The 18,734-nt window shown below is 36.4% G+C and overlaps 1 protein-coding gene across 1 annotated transcript in view; it reads right to left on the reverse strand.

Annotated features, from left to right (window-relative positions):
- The window catches only part of TENM3 (teneurin transmembrane protein 3), a 1,292,929-nt gene that overhangs the window by 596,150 nt on the left and 678,045 nt on the right, over positions 1-18,734 (reverse strand). The window lies entirely within an intron of this gene.

An 18,734-nucleotide genomic window follows, 5' to 3' on the forward strand; every position in this document is an offset into this window, starting at 1 on the left:
GAAGGCAGCAATATTCTTGTGTTTGTAGGCCTGCCTGGAAAAACTGGACAAGCTGTGTAATGCTGAGTGCACACCACTCAGATTTCAGTCAGGTTGTATGAATGCCAGCATGGTATCAGACCCTCGTGGAATTACTGATGCCAGGCTGGTGTTGAGGGCAGGCTGTTTCACAGCTGAAGTTAGACTGTATTCCCCTCTCCAGCCCAGACTGTCTCTGTCTTGCACTGCATGTGCAAGAGGCAAACCAAGGCAATGCAGCAGAGGGGGCTGGTGTGTGTGCACAGGGCATCGGTGCCATTGGCCACTGATGCAGCACACGGGCAGCTCTGGCTGGCCTGACACAGCTCAGGGCTCCGGAGGGGTTAGAAACACAGCGGGATAACGGCTGGCAGCTGCCCAAGAGGCCTTTCCTCATGGCATGACTTATCTGAGGACAATCAAATATTCCACCTAGGATTCCCTAGGGAAATAAAAGTATAAATAATCAGTTATCTCATTCAGCTGAAGCAGAGGACTAGCAAAGTACAGAGTGCATGTTAGCAGCATGGTGCCTTCTCACTCCTTCATGTTTCCTGGTTTGCCTCTTCTGAACTCATACTCCAATACCCTGTTTTGGAAGCCAGCCATAAAAAAGGCTAACTCAGACAATAAAATCTGGGTGATCTACTGAACTGTGACTGAGATTTGTGACCTGCCTTAAACTGAATCAGCTTCAACTACAAGATTTCTTACAAGCAGCTCTCACCAAGAGCCTGGCAGAATGTCAACACAGTTGTACTAAATATTCGACACAAAACTTGCTGAGAACCACATGGTATCATGTATTGTCATGACAGTAACTTAGAGCTGGATAAATTCACAGGAAAAAGAATAATTAAAAAAAAATAGAAAATGTTTCTTACAGAGAAGAAGGTAATATAGCAATTAAATTATATTGAACAGAAAATCAAAAAGAGGAACAATACTAAAATTACTTCAGGCACCCTCCTGGCCCACTTTGAATACTTCATTGAAGTTTGAAAGTTTGATGCCTTGTCCAAAATTTCTCCTGTGAAAGAAAGGGAAAGGCACTTCCAGATATCAAACCAGGCTTAAAGATCTTGCACCTTTACACTTGTTGAAGTGAGAGTGTTGAGCATGGACATGTTGGTGAGTATTTGAATTCGCTTAATCTACATCCTAAAGTTTGCTTTTCAGCACAGCACTGAACCTTTATCGGCACATTTAGATGCAACTGGAGATATGGGCAGGGAGTTTGCAGTTTCTATAATACTAGCCAAATGCTGATGGGCAATACTGTGCAGAGGTCCCTATTCCTATTGATCAGTGCCTTTCCTGCTCCCTATCACAAAATTATTAACAGAAAAAAGTACTAATATATTCCTCTTTATACTGAATTGAATTTCTGTCTCTCATATCGTTAATGCTTTAGTCTTTGGGAAAAAAAAATAAAATTTATCCTTCTTTAACATTTTTATTTTCTTTCCTCAGAGACCAGAACAAGGAAAATATTTTGATAAATTTACCACCATAGACGTGTTCTTTCCTCCAGTTAAACTAACATTTTAAGAAAATCTCTGAGTCTCCTATAAAAACGAAACTTCAGTGTTTGATCAGAGTCAAGAAGTCTATTACACACATACTTAGCTTTTGATCTAGAAAGAGACTGTGGGATTGGAACTAGAGGACCACAGTTTATTCTTTGTTAACTGACTAAACATTTAACTGATTAGTCTTGAAAAATAATAAGAATCTGAAATTCAAGCTGAATATCAATGTGCTCACACAAGGGGTGGAGATAAGCCATTAAACATAATATATAGCTTTTAAACCCACAGAACATTTCTCATCTTCAGTAGTTTCTACTGAAATTGTAGTGACAACAGAAAAAAATTTATGTGAGAACTATACAGAAGTGTGTAGTAAGGCACTGGAAAAATAAAAAGTATAAAGAAAAATTAATCAAGATTTAAAGAAGTAGCAAAGCAAGCAGAGAGCAATTTCTCCATGGCCAGCATTGTCTACAGATCCAGGCCGCTCCCTGAAATCCATCCATTTATCATACAGCATTGGAGTCACTTTGAAAATGATTCCATTGTAGTCAGCAACACCCAAACTGCAAATGGAAGTTATTAATCAGACAACAGTACCACAGTGTTTTCTACTGTCAAGACAACAACCACTGCTGATGAATGAACAAGAGGAGAGTTTGTTTTAAATTAAGATACACCTGTATGTGATAACTTGGGTTTCAGCATTTTGCTGCCTTATTTTGGTACAAAATTAACCTTTTTATTTGATAATTTTTTCTTAACTTTCCTTATCTCGATTTCTGTGTTAGTTCACAGGACCACAGCAGAAAATAGGCAAATTATGTAAAAATTTTTCTTTTCTTCATAACAGATTGGGAAAATTATGATTTTTTTATTATATTACATTTTTAAAATGAAGAAATTAAGAACATCATGGTCTTCATTATAATATAAAAATGTTTATTAATTTTGGGGAACACAGGAGGAAACACAGGAAAATATTTTGTGTTCTTTAACTGGACTGGTTGATATTACAGCTTGTTGGATAAAACTTTGTGAGAAAAAAATCACCACAGATAAAATTTAATACAGAAATTCCAAGAGTTAATAAGATAAGAGTAGAAGAACTACTAATTGCAAAATTTCTGGCTGTCTGATTTCAGCTTGATTAACAGGTTTCATTCACTTGTTGGAATTTTGTGATCAAAAAAGGTATTAAAATGTTAACAAAAAAATCTCACAGAAAGGAAGAGATTAAGGCAGCACTGGAAAAAATGATGCAGGAGTGATACTGAGAATGAAATATGGTTGTGCAGAAACAATTGAGTTTAAAAATGAAGTACCTGGGCTAGCCTAAATTTGAGAGAATAATATGTTTTAAGCAACATCATGCTTACTCGTGCACAGTTGTGCTGCCATGCTCATAGAATGGTTTAGGTGGGAAGGGACCTAGTTCCAACCATGGGTACCTCCACCATTTAGAGAAGAAAGTTATGATCTGGAATGTATTTCCAGAAACCTTCTAGATTGTTAATGGTCTGTTATGCTGTTCCTTTAACAGATACTGGGGTAGTTGAAGAGCCCCACGAGAACCAGGCCTTCTGAAGAGAGGACTGCTCCTATCTGTCTGTAAAAGGCCTCATTCACATGATCTTCCTGGTCAGATGGCCTGTAGAAGACCCCCACTATAATATCATCTGTCCCTGCACTCCCTTTATCCTGAGCTAGAAGCTTTTGGCCGACTCCTCATCCATCCCAGGCGGAACGCCATGCACTCCAGCTGACCATTGACAGAGTGGGCAGCACCACCACTTCCTGGCCTTCCATATATGTTCTTCCTAAAGAGCCTATATCCTTCCATTCCAACATTCCAGTCACAGAAGCTACCCCACCACATTTCTGTGATGCCAGTAAGATCATATCGCTACAGACATGCACATGTCTAAATCCTTGCCTATTACTCATGCTACTTGGTCTTCCACTGAGGCTAAATCTAAATTGTGCCCCCAATGAATCCAACTTACTGGCTGAAGTGGCTGGAATTCCTTTGTGCTGTTCTTCATGTGCTCTCCTGCTGGCCTGTGATACCTCTACAGGCTTCTGGGCAGCTATTGCTGGCACTGGCATCAAATTGGTAGGAGTGGAACGGATTAAAATTGCCCTTCCCTGGAAAGTTTCATTAAAAGTCTTCATCATCTTGTCAAATGTATGAATGAAGATGCTGCTGTCTTCCTCTGACAGATGAGCTCAATCAGCCCCCAGCAGACCAGGTTTCTCAAAGTGAGTCCCATGGTGTAACAGATAAACCCCTGGCTGTGTCACCATTTGTCAATTCACCAGAGTCAGCCAGTCCTTTAAATTCCTCTCACTAGCAGGATTGGTGAAAAAACTGCCTGCATTCCAGAGTCCCTTCCTGCTGCTTCCAGGACTCTGTAGTCCTTCTTGATACTCCTCAGGCTGCTTCTGGCTGCATCACTGGTGCCCAAGTGAAACAATGGCAGTGGATAGTAGCCAGGAGTCAGCATATGGCTTTACAGTGTCTCGGTGACATCCCTGAGGTGAGCTGCAGGTGAGCAGTACTCCTCTCCAGAGAGCACTTCAGGTTGCCAAATGGGTGCCTCCATAGCTCTCAGAAGAGTCACCTGCTATTTACCTACTGGTAACCTCCTTGTAGCTGCATGGTTGTCGCACAGGGAGCAGGTTGGACTGCATTACTCAGCCCCAGCAGCTCTCCTGAGGTGACGGGCCTCTCCTCTTCAGTTTGCAGAGCAGTGAACGGGTTCTTTAAGGGCACCTCAGGCTTCAAGGAAGTCTCTTTCCCCTGCTGGTCCTTGCCATTGCACTCTTCCATTCTCATGTATTACTGGCCCCCTTCCTACAGTGTGTGTGTTGTTGGGGAAAGTTTTCAGCTGTTTGGCTGCAGGCTCTGGGTTCCCTGCAGACTGTACTTGGAAACAGCTATTTAACTCCTTCTCAGCTTCCCTGATGTTATATAGCCTTATCACCACCTCCTGCAGCTCAGCCACCTGCATGTTCCACTGACCTGGGCAAGTGAACCTATTGCGATCAACCTTTCCTGTACTTGTGATGTGTTTCTGCAGGGAATGGATAACACATATCTTTTTAGGGAGATACTCTTTGTAACTTTGACCTTTGTCACAAAACCTTACAGAAATGTGTCAATGAGACAAAATCAAAATCTACAGTTGGGCTCACCAGGTTCACCCTATCAGAAAAGGGAGCAGTGTCCTAGTATGAAGACTAAGAACAGTAAAGTACAAGAAGAAATGGTAGCATAGTCTATCTGAAGAAAACACTTGTAAAGGTTGTATAAAGGATGAATAAAGCACTGATTGACATGAAACTGGAGCAAGAATTTGAGAGCATGGCTGCAGTCTGAAGTTAGGTCAACTGCCATATTCGTTCCTGCCAAAGTGCTGGTAAGGTTTGTCGCTTGAAATAGAAGCCTGTAAGACAGACTGGGGAAGAGACCACAGGTGCAGCTTGCCCCTGTACTGTCATAACAATAAATAAGGTTATCTGTCATGATTAAACCATCTGGAGAGGCCCTTTATACTGTACTGAATAGATGTTATACATTTATTTAAGGTTAAGAATGCTTAAGACAACACTGATTTGCAAAGAGTAGCCTGTGTCCTATAATTAAAGGCAGTATCACTGTAAATGTACAGGCAAAAACTGTAGAAAGAATTTTAAGGGAATTTTAGTACTAATGATTTATAAGTGATGACACACAACTTTAAAAAAGAAAAACAGATGACTGTTCAAAATGCTATATACTACAGCAGTTCAGTTCTGAAAGCAGTGATCCAGTCATCAGTGTCTGTGTATTTCTTCCTTTTTAGAGAACTTATTTAAAACAGAAGCCGGTTTCATCATATATATCAAAAAGCTGTATTGTAAGAAAAATTACCTACCCTGCAAGTAGCAAATTCACAAAACACAACAAACAAATCTATCCTTTTCTTGCCGTTAAAGTATACACTCAAGCTTTGTAATTCAGGGTATATATGGAAACCCAGCTGATCATGGGATTACCTATGGGACAAAATTAATCACAGCTAAAGGATCTGGATTGAGCTGTAGCCTTGACCTAGCTCCTACTTCTGCTACAGAACACAAAAGCTATGTAAAAGACTTTTTTTCCCCAGAAATATGAACGATCACTACACTTACTTTTGTGCTGCTCTCTCCTTAATGTAGTGCACGCTTGGCATGCTCCCTAAACATCACAATAGGAAAATAAGTGATAGGTATCATTCCTTTCCTGAGAAGCAGACAGATAGATTGAGAAATATTACATACCATGCTGATAGACTACAGTGTGTGCAAGTTAAACCAGCACTGAAATTAATTTCAGTTCCTTTGTTTTATCCCTTATGAGCTCTCTTCTGACAGACTCTAAGTCCCCTCAACTTCACATATATCGAATATGAAGGACCACAAGACATTTGGTACTCTGAGAAAAATCTGCCTGTTATCTGTTTTCCACATTAAGTCCACTTTGCTGCAAAAAGCTCCTGTATCAGCATTTCTGTCTAGAATCATGAGGTTGCTGCAGCCTCAACTATAAACTTACAAAAAAGTAGCTCTTTCTCTCTTTCTTTAGCTATCTCTTCTTTTCCCAATAAACTTGGCACATTTCTCTGTAACGCCATCTTATTGTGGGCTGCAACATATGGGGTTTAACAACATAGCATCAGATTGCAATTTTTAGCCTAGCCTTTCCTGTTCTCCTTCACAAAATAAAGATGAGTGCTGCCTACCTTCAATGACCCTCAGACAAAAAGAGCACCTTGTCAGAGATAATTTTCTAACAGATGAGCAAACCTTCAAAACAAATATGATGTCTTCAAACATAAACATATCTCACCTCCTTAGTTTTAAGCAGGCAGTTTAACACAGCTTAACTTCCCAAAGATATTAAACCTGAAAGATTCCCTGGCTTAACAGTCAGGAAGATGAAGCAGGGCTACCACAGCATTTCTGTGCTACTATTTAGCACCTCTGAATCAAGTCACCAGCTGTTGGAGCTTAGCCTAAACAACAGTAAACCAGAGAAGAGTAGCAAATTAGCACTTCCCCTCTTGGGCTGGCTGGCTGATACTTTAAGGGGAGGAAAATAAAGGCCTCATTAAAGTTGCTTTTCTTCACCAAGAAAAGCAAGTCAGTGTAGGATAATACCCTGAGAGTGTTTGCAGATAGCAAAAAGAAAAAAGAAACAAACCACCAGACTTTGCAATAGGAGCACTTTCTGCAATGTAATGATCTCTTTCTGCATCATTGGGATGTTGGGGACAATGTGAATATCTTTTTCTGATACTCACCAGCTGATTGAACTTGATGAAAAATGAACTTGCACTTAGGAGATTTCTTTCTACCTGCATGCTGCAACTCAGGGTTTCAGGTTTCTTTGCATCTATGGGAGCATATGCCCATCTCCATTTCTGGGCCACATCCATCTCTCATGGAATCCTCTTTCTTGAATCTGTGAAGATTCTACCCTTTTTTTGTATTTTTGTTTGTTTGGTTTTGGTAGCTTGGTGTGGGTTTTTTTCTTGGTTGTTGCTGATTTTTTTTTTTTAATCTATATATTTTTACCCCACTATTGAAACTAAGGAAAAATTATTAATTTTCATAATGTGTAGAGTTGTACATGCCACTTTTACTGACTGCCCTTGTAATTAGCCTAGGCAATGCTGATTAAATATTCTTTGACTTTTGAAAAATACCTTAATTGAAATACTTTACTAAAATTACATTTAGGTTGAGTTTTTTCCACCCCCCACATCTGTTTGAACTGAGTACTGAAGGAACTTGAAGACATCGGCACACAGCCTTCCAGCAGTATTGTGCTCTCCTCTGGCTGCAGAAATAACCTTTAACAAAACACAACAAATTCCTTGTGGTGGAAAACTGAAATATTTGAGTAAAGTTGTTGCTACTATCCTCTACTCATGCAGATTAATGCCACAAAGTTTGGGAGTAGTATTTCATTGGCAAACCAGCAGCAAACTTAGTCCTTAAAAAAATGGTTTTAAAAATTACTTCTAATCATAAATATGCTTTGTTTACTTGCTGTTGTTGATAAAGCTGGTCACAGTCCAAGGTCAAACTGGTACTAAGTTAACTTTATGTCTGTGAAGCATCAGCGCTTAGTGAGAAAGAGTTTTCTGAAGGCTTGGAAAAGTAGAAAAAAATGCCATCAACCTAACTTTGCAAAAGTGTTCAAGTTGAACCTGGCAGTCATTTTTATAGAGGTAACCCAGCTCTTGACAGTCAAGTATCACACTTCTGGTTCAGAGGTTACCTCCGCTTTATCAGTCATGATTAAGGACCACATCACTACAATTTCTGTTGCAAAGCCATCATGGATAGAAGATATTCACTAGAAAACTCAGTGTTTCTTTCCTGTGTGCTGTTTCTGTATAGGCCTTTTTGTCTAAGACAATGCAGAAAAACATCTAGTTTACTCTTCAGATTTAAAGTAAAGCAATCTGAAAAATTATGATGAAACTGTCCTTTTAGCCAAGTAATGATCTGCAAAATATCTCCTTCTCATCGTTAGAGACAAGTTTGTACTCTGTCTTATAGGAAAACTGAAATAAAAAAAGCCTCATAAGATGCTGATTAAAGCAGCATCTTTATGTACCGCAAGAGTTATACAACTTTGAGCTTTCTATTTGCATTAATTAAAGGTGTAAAGCAGTAGTAAAATAGCAAAACTGTATCAATATATATACCTATATATACACCTATGCCCTGTAGCAAGTGTTATAATGTTTTTCTGTGTGCACAACACTGCTTTTGCTTACTGTATGTAACTAAGGAAAGTATTCACCATACTAAACTTTCTGTTGATAATTCTAACAGGCTAGCTTGATTTCTACTTTAAAATATCTGTGCACATATTTGCTATTACACTTCTCTTATTCAGTCATTTTCTAAGTCAACAGAGTGATCTGCATCAAAACAGCTTGTATTTATCACACTTCATGTACTCAAATTGTATGTCACCCTGTTAAGTAAAGTCCAAGGAAATTCTTGATTGATTCTGAAGTTAGCCATATGGTTATCTAGCAAGTCAGCAGAAACGAAATTCATTACCAAAATCACTTTTATGTAATTATTATTAACTAGTATTGTTTTAATGCTTATTTTCTGTAATCTTTGGTTGGGTTAAATGGCAATGGTAATTTAGTGGTGACTGTAATATAACCAAAGCCCACTAGTGTGTGAAAAAAGGCAAAAATCTCAAAGCAGTTCAGAGAGCTTGTTTTATGTCAGCTAGACTGGAAAACAAATACATTATGATATTATGTAATCATGCATCTTTTAATGAAACTCTAAGAAGTGAAACCAAGGTTTTCCTTACATGCTGCCCCTTTCTACCAGAATAAGGATAAGGGTAAGAAAAAACCCCCTAATACTTTTCACAACATCTAACCACTTTCAGCCACTTTTTTCTTTTGTAGGAATAGGAAAAGCTCAAACTAAACTAAAAATAATTGCAAGGACTATTACTGGAGTTGTAAAAGCAAACCCTGAGAAATGAGAATTTTCTGTCTTGGGTATCTGCATTTTAATATTTCCCATATTTGCATGATCCTACACTGTTTTTCCCAAAACTCTTCTGCGTCACTGAGCACGGATGTGCTCTGGGCACGAATAAGGATCACTTCATGAAGGGTGCTGTTACTCATTAGACCCCTCTCAGATTTCTGGCACAAGCTGCAAAATGTGAAATAAAGAAAGTGGATGCTATCAGAAGGACTTTTCCATTTATTAAACTTCTTCTATGTAGAAATGGATTTTAGATCCTATTGCAGACTTCCTACAGGGCACTGCACATGCCCTAAAATGAATTCTCAAAATTGATACCAAGTGGTGTTTCTGGGTCTATGGACCTGGCTTGAAACTTTTTTGTGCACTTAAAGAATGATGAAGATTCACAACTTCAAACATTTCTATATCTGTAATATTAAGCTGTGTCATGAATGTAGATCTATATGATTCTGATTTTCTGCACAAATAGGGCTCAGCATCTTAAATTGTGTACTCAGATCATTGGATTTTTTTACTTTAATCCCTATGACTGCTTGACACAGAATTTTAGGCATAGCCTTAAATCATTGTAAATTCCTGGACTTCTGACTCTTGCTGAAGTTTTCAACTTCAAGCTAGGCATTCAAAATTCTCAAATATTCCTATCTGTGATGTAGCTAAAAGGGAAGCATTAACTTTTCACCAGCTTGTGTATGGACAGAGAAACTCAAGAGTGACCTGCAGATCAAGATGGAATGCATGTGCTGCCAGCAAAAGAGCACAAGAGCATGATGTAGATACTGAACTGTCAACCACTTATGAGACCAGTTGCCTGTGCAATGCCATCAGAATCACAGTAGAGTCGACAAGAGCACATTCATAAAACCATAGTGGACTTGGGAACTTTTAAGCACTGCACTTTCTGGAAAAAGTGTGAACAATCTATATTAGGATTCCTTGTAAATCATTCCTTTTGCTTCTGAGTCTTTGAGCCAGCCCTATTCATCTACTCTGGCTCCTATGACAATTACAGAGAATAATGTCCTGCTCCAGAGGTGGGGTTTGAAATTAAATTGACAATCATGAGTGGAACTCATGCAACAGTGATGAGTATCATGCAAAACCTTAGAAGGCAACAACTATATAGTCCAAAATGCCTTGGACCATTCTTTGTGCCAGGATGATTGAAAAAGCTATTTGCCATCCCAGCTGCTTCTGTGGTCTGAATCAGGGATGATCTGGAAAAAAAGAAGGAATCACGTAGCTGAAGATTGTAGCATTTGATATATAAAAATCACCTAGTTGAAATTTACATGGGCAAATTTAATTCTAATATTTGTAACTCCTGCTCACTTGATTTTGGAACTTTGAAATTTTGTTGTTCTAGCTGTTTTCACTCTGCTGACAACTCTATACACAGAGAGATGTCTGTTGTGATAAAACATGTTCCAGCTCCCATTAAACCTATGCAACAAGAAAGAAGAAAGTAGAAATCCCTCCTGTGTTCTGGGAAGCTGCACAAGAGAAAAAAAAATAAGATTTTGATATATTTTTTATATCTTTGAGAATTGGCAGGGGTGCTTTATCAGTCAAACCTACAGGTCTTTAATCACTAGTCAATGTAGTTCAAACTCATATGTCAGGTCCCACTTGAGCCAATACGTTTATTGAGTCATTCAGCATCTGGTGGACATCACTGAATAAAACTGATATTATGCAGATTTGAGAGTTATTTGATGGTCAAAAATTCTGTATTATTTATAAAATTATAATTAATTTTATAATTAATTTTATAATTAATTTTATAAATGAATATAAATATTTTTAAAATTTAATAATTTTTATAACTATAAAATTAATGATAAATTCTATATTATTTATAAAATGGATGTAACACTTCAGGGCTTTGGAACCAACTTGCTAAATTGGCTAAATATTAGTAAGAAATCAGAATTCTGTCAGGTTTCTCTTCTTTCTCTGCATGCCATAAGGATATAAAGGCACAATGAATATATGTAATGCTGCCCTTGCAAAGAAGAGTTCAAATCACATTGGACAGGGCTGCTCATGTTCAAAGCTCACCCTGCAGACAGGTTTTTGTATTGCATGTTCTGGCTGTATTGGCTGCCATGAAAACAGGAAGTCACTTACTGACACCTCATTAAAGATTCTGACTCGAAAAATATTTAATCTGCAAATAAATGTATTTAATTTTTCAAAGATCAGATTTATTTACCAAAACACCATTGAGGAAGCCATTAGAAATTCTCTTCTTCAAGCATGTTCAGTTACTTTAGTATTGTCCACCTAATTGCTAAGTGATATCCACTGCAGGAGAATCTCTTGTAAAATGGCAGCTAAGGTGATACTCTTCTTGCCTTTTGTAATTATTTGAGGTTTTTTAGGTTGTGCTGAGAAAGACTCTAAGAATATCCAGTGCAGAATGTTGCAAGATGGAAAGGTACAGAATCAAAGACTTGCCTGCAGGCACCAAGGCCCCTTGTTACAGCAGCTCTTTTACTTTACAGCACAATTAGGATACTTGTTTGAGCCTGATAAGATTTCAGTGTACATCATGTATTTCTATTTTATATTTATACTCTGTGACAGGGTATATCCATATGGAATGCACAGGGCTAATTGGTTCATGTCCTAATATGAAAAAGTTTTTTGATGTCTCTTGTGATAAAACTGTTGTGCATTAAATTTTCCCCTTATATAAGGCAAATATATATAGTTAAAGTAATTAGAGGGGATGTTGCTAGGATCTTATGGCATAGAAAGCATATTATTTTCTTTAAGTGCCCTCTAGAAAAATATCATTTTAAAGTGGAAAAGGATGAGAATGGTAACAGTGAACATTTAACAGATTCACATTAAGTTTAGAATTTCTCACCTTCACAAAGCACTAAATCTGTATAAAATAAAACAGGACTTTGTTCTACATATAGTAGTTTTCAGTTATCTGAAAATACATGTTCTAGTAGCATGCTCAAAAAAAGAATATAACTGACATTAAGTTTCTGTTAAAAGAATTCTGTCAAGGTAAAGAAGAAAGGAAACTAAAGAAGCTGTACATCACTGGTATGTGATGTAATTAGCTTTGGCAGGTCTTTAATTGTCATAGAGAAGATGACAGAAGTTACTTATATCAGTTTTGTGGACTATTTATATACCAAAGTCATTATGACCCCTGAGCTTGTTTAAAAAAAATTAGATTTCACTAATGAATTCTTAATTTTTAGGCAAAAAGCATATTCTAAAGCAATTTTGACCAAAGTCTGTGATGCGTAAATGAACTAAAGCTACCTAAAAGAAAGTGGAAACACCACAGTAATGTAGAATAAGTGATGATGGTACCTGTTTTTTTTGCTTCTCTGTGTGCAAGAGTTGTGATGGAAAAAGGGGGATTTCTGCTGGAAAAACAAAAAGTGGTTCAAAAAGTAATTGGAAGTGGAAAAATGGTAAAGCAACTTACTGTTATTACAGTCTGATAGTTGCCTAAAATTGCCATATCTCCAGGTAATTAATTTGGAAATATGGCAATTTAAATTATTTAATTTAAATAAGATTTTTAATTTTGCTTAAGTAACTCATACATTCAACATTCAACATATAACATGTAAGTTTCTATTAAGAGACAGCCAGGATGCACAGAAGAGACAAGGATAACATGAAAAAGATGAGCTTATTTCTTTGAACCTCAGAGTCTGGGATGCAGAAAAGAAAGCATAGTTGGCAGGGAGAATGGGATGATGCCAGGGGAAGGGAGGATCCAAATGCCACTATTCTTTTCAGGCTACACACAGCTTCAATGGGAAACAAACTTCTGAAAAACAGATTCTACTATGGAAGAAAACAAAGGTGTGAACAAAAGTGAACTAAAAGAACTGTGAAAAACTATGGAGGAACCAGAAACCAAGAAGTTGTAACTCCTGCAGATTTCAGAGATAGGATCTTTTATTGAGGTAAAATCTTCATTACCTAAGGGGAGAATCTGAAAGCAATGCCACACACAGGGTGAATGTTCCAGAGTCTTTTGATCTGTCTTTTAAACACTTTTACAAAGAAAACTTTGATAGGCTCTTGATGTCCCAGCCAAAGATGTTACCACAAACTCTGAAATAATGAAAACAATTCTATAATCTATAGTTTACAGAGATAAAAGCCATACAGTTTTTTACAGTTATATATTTGCACATATACTTACTTCTCAGATTATTCTTGTGCTTCTTAGATGTGATCCAGCAAGATAACCAACAAAATAATTATAAGAATGCTGGTGCCTGCATAAATTCCTATTTACTTAGAAGTCAGCAGGCAACCTCCAAATTCAAATTTACGCATCCCTGAACACATGATGTGTGTCGAGGGATCAGAATCAAATTAAAGCTCTAAATCACAGTATCAGAAATGGCTATACAAGCCACGGCTGTTTATCCACCAGAGTAAGGAAAGATGTATGCTAATAATCCAAAACTGAAAGAAACACTGAAAAAAACAGATTTTGTTTTTAGGGGGCGGGGGGGGATGTTTTACATCATGTTATATTATTTGCTGATACCTACTTATTCAATAATGCTGATGTTTATACTGTGGTTTTTAAATTCTACAGTTGTCTTTTGTATAGGTTTTAAATTAATAAAATAGTCTTTCCCACTACAGTACAGTAAAAGCTCTTAAATCATTATACTCCTCAGAGAAATCTGATAAAAAAAGTGGTTGTGCACTTTCTGTTTTATTTACAGTATAATTAAAGTAATTATTACTTTAGCTGTTCCAGTAGTACATCTTTAATAATTTCATAGCTGAAGTGAGATCTTGGATAAATAATAGGTATCTAGTGCACTGACTGGAGACATTATTTACTTTTACAAGCTATTGATTACCTTATAATTCACAAAAGAAGTAAAACCACAAACTCGTTTGCAAAGAACATCAACAAAGACTCAAAATAAATATTAAGGCCTGGTACAGGTTCAGTGGGTATTTCTTTCATATAATACTGTTAATACATGCTTACAAATGCATATGCCAACCACTTAATTTTTAAAATTCCATTTTTACACCAATCCGTGTCTGTTTTTCATGTTTAAATAGACTAGGTAACTTCTCCCTCGATGCATTTCTTTGTTTGTGTTTTTAACAACAAAAAGTAATTTTGTATGTATGTACTTTCGTCAGAAAAATAATTTTTAACATGGTCACTTTGTTTTTTCTAAAATTACTTTATCTCTGCAGCTCACACAAACTTGACTGTTTTTCAATTGATTGAACATGTCCCAAGCATGACACAAACCCCTATATGACTGCAGTGAAATCACTTGTATTTTTAGAGACAAACCAAGACACAAAGGTTTTCATTGTCTGGCAACAACCTGCAGAGCACTTGCCATTGACAGTTCATGATTCTAAGACTTACCAAACTAGGTTAAAGAAAGCTGCAGTATTTTCCTAGTCCTGGGGATCTGATGCAACAAAATCATTGATATAGCACTGGTAGGCCATTATACTCTAAAAAGCTTAAAATTCCACCTGGTAAACAAAAAAAAGTGAGATGTTTCATAGGGGATCTTTTATACTATTCAACTGAATTTTCCTGAACATGAAAATGCCAGCTGTTCTTTGGGTTGCAAAGAGAGGAGGGGGCAAAGTAGATAAAAAAAGAATTATGAATCTTTTTTCACTTTTCCTGTTGAAATTATTTCATATACTAAAATGTAATGCTTCTCTAAATACTTATTAAAATCTTTAATTGTAGCATGTAGTGAGAATAGAAACAGAATGGTCCCCATATTGTTTCCCTTTAAAACAAACGTAGCTATTAAAATTTCATAGACAAAATGTTTATGTGTTTTTTAGAAATTCTAGATGATGAGCATCACTGCTTTTATTTTGAACAGGTAATAGTGAACAACTGAAAAAGGGATTTCTGCCTCTGAATTTCTGAATCAAAAACATAACAACATACTAACCTTGAAATATTTTTTCCATCTACCATTTCCATCAACAGTGTGGTCATGAGTTCCTCCTGTGGACCATAGCCCAAAAAATTCCTTGGAGTAAAGAAAACTGATTTTTTACTCAAAATGTGTTCAAAACCAGAAGTCTTGGGAGAAATTGCATGGTCTTCTGCAGCTCTTTGAACTTAATCATAAAAGGTTGCAGTCCAAGGATTTATTTTGCAGGTCCTTAACAATTCACAGCAATTTTTATCTTTTTTTATTTAAAGAGTGTCAAGGAGACTTGCGTGTCTAAAAATGAGTTTTAGTTTGATCCAATTACTTATCAATCTTAATTTTTATATAATTATAAGTAATTGATTTTATGATTTTCTTCTGCATTCACTAATTAGTAGAAATATAGTAAACAAGATTATGTTTGTGTATTTATAGCCTATCTTTCTTTTTCATGGCCATCAGTCTAGATAGGGTTGCAGCAGTAAAATCAGTAAATTCAAAGGCAGGAATTCAGTTGTGCACTACAGAAGTTTCTAAATGGCATCTCTGACACTTGTGTAGCACTAAGTACGTCCAGCCACTTTGTTTCAGCTTGAGCAAATGCCAAACTCTCTCTGTTGAAGTTTTTATTCCTCTTTTGCTATGGTTTTCTGAGAAAGATTTACCTTGTCAGGACAGGGACAACAAAAATACAACAAAATACTGCACAAACGTTGTTCCTACTGAAACAAGTGGTTCTCCAAATATAAGAGATTTTAGAGAATTATTTCATACATTTTGAAGAAACAAATAAAATCTTCAATTATCCCAATCTTATTTAAATACCCATCTGGATGTAGTATCATTGCCATTCTGAAAACATAAATTCATTTCATGCATCCCAACTCTCTTATTAAGCACTAAAACTATGCCACACATTTTCTGGCTGAGCATATATTTGACACTTGGCACCCTGCAGGTCTCCTTATGTATAATCTATTCACATGTCCATTTTACACCTTCACTTTCCCAAAATCTTAGCACTATTTCTGGCTTAAAAATATTTCTTTGTAACTCCTTTCAGATAAAATTTGCTTCTGTGGTCAGGTAAAAATCCAGATAAAACTTTCCCTAAAGCATCAGTTGAGTTCAACAGGCTTGGCAATGTTCCCACATACTATCCCCTCTTGCACTCTGACCTAAAATTTCATCTGTACCATTAGAAGCTTTAAAAGTTAGTCCTCAAATTTAACCTATTATATGCCCTCAAATTTCATCCTCTAACAGAAATATCAATATGCAAGATTACTTACTAGCAAATAGCATTCTCTCCTTGTTCAAGAAGGGGAAGCATGAAATGCAATTTTGATAGCAACAGCTGTACCTATGAAGGAGTAAAATCAGCACTGCAAAAATGAATTCACATCATTCATTACTGTATTACATCTCTGGTAAAAGTCCTCTAAGAAAGGCTGATCATGAATCTTTCTTCCTGGAGTGGAAGAGCTGTGGGGTGAGAACATTGGAACACTAGCCTGCAAGATGCTCCCAGACTTCTGCAAGTTACAGAAGATTTTTTGAACCTGAGAATTTGAACCTGAGAATCTGAGTATCTGAAGCAATCCAAGGCAAGATGTTCCATGTAATATGGACTCAATCGGCTATATTATACTAGTTGAAGGTACTATACTTTTGTAATTTGCATTTTTATCTGAGAAAAAATACAGTTCTGCAGAACTGTATGCATGTATACAGATATTTATAAACTGCAAATAGCACACTGGACTGGGCTGATGTAGACAGTCACACAAATGCTTCAGTTTAGATGAAGATGCCTTAAATTAGCCTTAGAAAATCTATGAAAGAAAACCTTTTCTAGTTCACCTCCAACCTTCATTCTTCCACATACCATAAAGCCAAAACCAGTAAGTGAATGGCATAATTATTGTCAGCTATTGCCTTGGTGCCTGTTGGATTTTTTTTAACCTTGACAATTTCTGAAGAATTAGCAGGTGAGAATTGCCAGATATTTTAATAATGAAATAAATATATATGAAAAAATCCAGACTCTGAACTCTTCTTGCCTCTCTCTTTTACACTACGTAAGATTTTTGTTGATTTAATTCCTCCTAGAAACACGACATCCTATTGAATATTGCTCATTCTGCTTGACCATAGGTTGAATGCTGAAAACACTTCATGCACAGCAGAGACAATGTTCTATGCTGCAAAATATAAACTTTTAACACCCCACTCCTCAAAATAAAAGTAAAGAGCAGACACTTTTTTTCAGTAAAACTGAATTGAGCAGTTGCTGGAGAAGCCAAGAGACATATACTAGAAAGTACCTCCTTCTTGGTTTTTAGGCAATACTACCTTTCTTATTAAGTGGTGGAGAGAAATGTTGGCAGAGAATATTCTACTAGCAGATGGCACTTAAGTTGGAATTAAATACTGCAACAGTATCCCATTTGGACACTATTCAAAAATGAATGCTTCCATGCAAGAAATTACTTAGTAAACCGGGACTTCTCAGGCTGGAAAAGAGATGGCTAAGTAGGAATGTGATAGAAGTTCATAGGCATGAATAGAAATTAATTGTCCAATGTTTTTTATTTAAAAAAAAAAGAAAAAAAAAAAAAAGAAAAAAGAAAGAAAGAAAAAAAAAAGATTAGCTTGTAGGTGAAGGTTACTAAATGCAAAACAGGCACATCTGCATCTGAAAAGGTGTAAATTCTTTCATGGCCCAATATTAGAAAAAGGATAGATTTTTATCACAAATTGAGGCATTTAGGGGAACACAAACAAAATCTCCTCAAGTGAATATATTGCAACCATTCTTAGAAATGCTATATTGAGAAAATTGTATTCTATGAAATTCAAGAAACTTATTTTATGTTTGAGTTACTAACAAGCAGTATTTTTGCGTCATAGCTCTATTACTTTAGATATGTTTAATTCTATTACCAATTGTGATTGCTCAGATTAAATTAGGCTCAAATCAGAAGCACTATGCACCTTATCTATGTATGATCTGGTGCCAGCATTCACCATTTTCAAGTCAATAATCACTTTCTACATACAGACCCCATTATCATTTAAGTGAAGACTTTTATAATAATTTATCATATTGGTTCTTCAGCACCATTAAATATCATTTCCATTCTCACATAATATGTTCTTTGAGTTTAGTTTGTACATTTTTGCATTGTCAATAGTTTTGCTTCATCTGAATTATTCTGTACTATTACCCTGAATGATCATTGACTAAACTATACAACTTATATCTAAACATAAGAATCCTGCAGCTAATAATGGTATTCCTCTGTGGTATTTCAAAAGAAATGCAGATGTTTCCAGTCACCTTTGAAAACCGCATTTTGAAGAAATTATACTGCTGTAAATTTTTATTTGCGACATATTTAAGATGTGATGTGAGTAGGTTTGAGTCCCGAATTTTGTCTGGCTTTGCATTCATTTATTTTCTGTAAGTTGCAAGTTTAACCTATTTGAAAAACTGGTAAATACAACACTTCCATCAGCAGCAGTTCTGTGATGAAAAATGATCTGAAACATTCACACCAAAACATAGTTTATTTCACTGTTGTTCTTGCTCTCTGAGCTTGCAAGTCAGTAGGATCCAGACTTTGCACAATTACAGGAATGCAATCCTATTTCCTTAGTAACAATCAAAGGC

Source organism: Prinia subflava, chromosome 7 (genome assembly GCF_021018805.1).
Source record: "Prinia subflava isolate CZ2003 ecotype Zambia chromosome 7, Cam_Psub_1.2, whole genome shotgun sequence".
In the NCBI taxonomy this organism is placed as follows: Eukaryota; Metazoa; Chordata; class Aves; order Passeriformes; family Cisticolidae; genus Prinia; species Prinia subflava.